Below are 3,565 nucleotides of genomic sequence, written 5' to 3' on the forward strand. Positions count from 1 at the left end.
TTAACCACTAGTTTTAGCAAATCCTATTCATTTAGAGATAGCAGAGATGATGGAGCCAAAATGGTCTCTGAAAAGGCCCTCAACCTCGATTGTCCTTGGGTTTCCCAATGAACAATCAAAGTTTAATTTGATCCAGCGTGGCTCTGGGGGCTCCAAAGCGAGGCACGAACAACCTAAGAGGTGGTAGATTTATACAACAGTAGCCAATATAACCAGAATTCCAAAAAAGAATAGGCTTTGAACCACTTGTGGTTCTTGATCCAAAAGATAACCATGGTTTTAATTTTATCCTTAGAATCGCAATGGTTCTTAAAATTCTATGGTTTCTCTTGATCCAGATGGACCATAAGGTTGTTGAAGCCATAGCCCCTAGTTTAAGGCCAAGGAAGGAATTGGTATACGTTGAAGAGAGATGAGACACACTGGGGTGTGACCCAAACGCACCCAAAGAGTGGTAAAATATGCCCCAAAGGTATCAACCACATGCAATTGAGGAAGAGATGTGCATTCATCTCCTCGTGCACAGTCACATAGGATATCAATTAGGTAAATACATTTCAATTCAGATAATGATATATATTTTGGACAACTTAATAAAGATTGGATGGTTGAGATTTCACTTATATTACTATTCATTATGCATTATGATGGTTAAATTAAAAAAAATAAAAAAATAAAAAAAAATAAAAAATTTTGATAATGGCATAAAGAGGAAAAAGTCGTTGAAAAGTACAAGACTTTTTTTTTTTTTTTTTTTTTTTTTTTTTGAACCTGTTCTGAAAAGGACAAAAGGAGAAGTCGGAATCGAAGATTTCCCCAGAGAAACTCAAGGGTGTCCCTGGGCAGGCAAGTTTCAGGGAAAATTGCACCCTCTCACCAAGAAAGGCCCTAAAACACCAGCCACTGAGCTATATCTTTGATGCCCTTAATCCCGAACAGAAGAAATGGGAACCACGCCAGCCACTGAGCTATATCTTTGATGCCCTTAATCCCGAACAGAGGAAATGAGAACCACGCCAGCCACTGAGCTCTTTGTGACCTCCGCTCGATTTACCACCCAATGGCCCACTCTGCTCCATCTCCAACAAAAATCAGTGAGTGATATTGAGGATTTTTAACTGCTATTGAGGACTTTTTCTGTTGTATTTTGATTAACCTAAAATCTATGAAAACCCTAGATTTTTTGTCTTGTATTGTCTCATGTTTTTTCACTGCTACTGTGCATCTATCCTCCTATTGATGAGCTTGCCAGCACTGTTAGAATGAGCCAAGTCGCTTAGATCCACTTTATGCATCAGACATTCATTCGTCTCTGTCTCTCTATCTCTCTCTAGGATTTTAGTCTCCGTCTGTTTTTCTTTCCTTAACTGCATTGTTTACCCTTACTAGTTAAACACTAAGCAGTAGCTAACCAAATAAGCTCCTAAGCAAATCACCGTTTGGGCTTTGTTGCGATTCATGATTTGCTTTTGCTTTCCTGTGTGTGCAGTAGTATCAGTGGGCTTTTGCTTGTGCTCTTCTTTCATGGATAAAACTGTTGCATTCTTGAAATTTGAGAAGGAATTAGACTTTAAAGTTTCACTTTGTCTAATCCTATGCTAATCGGATGTTAACGTTAAGATTCTTGGTTATTATAAAGATATAACATTTAAAGCAGTGTTGGAAAGAGTACTCGAGTTTAAAAATTGCGTTATCAAAGCAAATGATACACATGCTCTGCGTGCTCTGATATTTGTGATTGTTATATAAATTGTGGAAAATTGTCGAAATGTTGGTTGTAACAAGACGGTTTTTTCTTATGCCCCATGTGGGTAGCTCCATTAGCAATATTCTATGGTTTTAACCATAAATTGATTCTAGGTAGTTAAGTCTATGTGATTTTGATTTGCTGCTTACCTAACTAAAAATAAATTGTATAGTTGCCTTTTCATTTTGAGATATAGTCTCGTATTTTTTGGTCTTGAAATTAATTGTATATGTTATGGAACTTGGCAAGTGCAACGATTTGCAGTGACTTGATCTAGTTAACTCAATTACTAACTAGTTGCCAAGTCACATGCATGACTTAGAATTGACTTGGAACAATTTGCAAGTTAAGCAGTTATGTTAAGAATAACATGAGGCCTTGATCCTAATTCAAGGTGAACATTGTATACATTATCTTAGATTTAATAAATGGTGAAGGTATTGTTGCAATTTCTTACCTAGGCATTATCATGTTAGGATTGTGTCGGACCATTAGATGGGACCCACATTCATGCTTGGGTTCCAAAGTCACTGCAAAAGCGATACAGTAAACGGAAGGAGAGCTATCTCATAATATCTGGGTTGTGGTTAATTTTAACATTTGCTTTACATATACACTAGCAGGTGGGAAGGTTATGCAGCAGACTCTAGAATTCTAGGTGATGTTATTGAGCAGGACAAGCATCTATTAGCAGTGTCTCAAGGTGAAAAAATACTTGAGCTATTAATTATACAAGTTACGTATGACAAATACACTAATATATTGACAATATTTGGTGTAGGGAAATATGACCTTGTGGATGCGGGGTACCCTATTACTCATGGATTCATTACCCATATCGTTGTGCACAGTACCACCTTAGTGAGACCCAGGGAAGGAGATCTTCGAGGAAGTTAGAAGAGCTATTCAATCATAGGCATTTGTCATTAAGAAATGTTGTGGAGTACACATTTGAAGTCTGGAAAGCGAGGTTTCTCATTTTGAGGTCCCAATTTCAATATCGAATTACGACACAGGTTAAGATTGTAAATGCAACTTGTATTTTGCACAATTATATGTGAATGAGAACAACACAAAGCTCTATTCAAGATGGAGCATTTCAATATCAAGTTCTTAGACAAGTGAGGAGAGATCTTGAGTTGCGCGCAAGCGATGAAGAGGAAGAAGAAAATGAATCTAAAAGTGATGAACTTGATGAGCATCATTCTCAAAGTAGGTATGCCCATAATTTTGGGGAACAATGGAAGGAGCAAATTATGGCACAAACGTAGGAATGATATCGAAGACAAAATTGTTAGTGTATCCACATATGTATGTGCCGTTAAATTTGTTATCTCTCTCTCTCGCTCTCTTCAAGTGATAACTTTCGTGTTACTATTTTAAAGGAGGCCAACTTATCTTTTGTCACATACTGGTGTGATGGCCAAATGAAATGGTTAGCTTTGAAACTTTTTAAGTATATATTTATTAAGTAACTTGAATACGTTTGCTCTTGTAGGCTGCTTGTGCATTGAGTAAAAATTTGACGGTAAGAAAACCAATTTTGTTACGTATTTATGTAAATGTTGGTCGAATTAGAGGGGTTGGCACCTCTATGAAGTCTCCAAGCACATAAGAAATGCAGTAAATGGTTTGTAGCAAGAAATGCAAGATATGCATTTCGCACATGAGGTTAATGAAATATATAATGAACAGTTAAACATGCATTTTACAGCTTTTTCATTGGCAAACACGTAAAATTACCAGCACCACAGTTTATTAGACATGATTCCCAGCTTTTAAACTACCAATTTTCACCTGTACCTCAAAATCCAAAAT

The 3,565-nt window shown here is 36.8% G+C and overlaps 1 long non-coding RNA gene across 2 annotated transcripts; it reads left to right on the forward strand.

Annotated features, from left to right (window-relative positions):
- Positions 1 to 791: 791 nt before the first annotated feature.
- Positions 792 to 3,240, forward strand: LOC110007067 (uncharacterized). 2 transcript variants are annotated; one of them, XR_002280587.2, is made up of 3 exons: positions 792 to 1,094; positions 2,371 to 2,450; positions 2,529 to 3,240. It is a non-coding gene; the product is annotated as an uncharacterized LOC110007067 (long non-coding RNA). The 2 variants fall into 2 exon arrangements; XR_002280586.2 differs by having other exon boundaries at positions 806 to 1,094; positions 2,368 to 2,450.
- The last annotated feature ends 325 nt before the right edge of the window (positions 3,241 to 3,565 follow it).

This window comes from Amborella trichopoda, chromosome 13 (assembly GCF_054954075.1).
Source record: "Amborella trichopoda isolate Santa Cruz 75 chromosome 13, AtrichopodaSantaCruz75HAP2 v2.0, whole genome shotgun sequence".
NCBI lineage: Eukaryota > Viridiplantae > Streptophyta > Magnoliopsida > Amborellales > Amborellaceae > Amborella > Amborella trichopoda.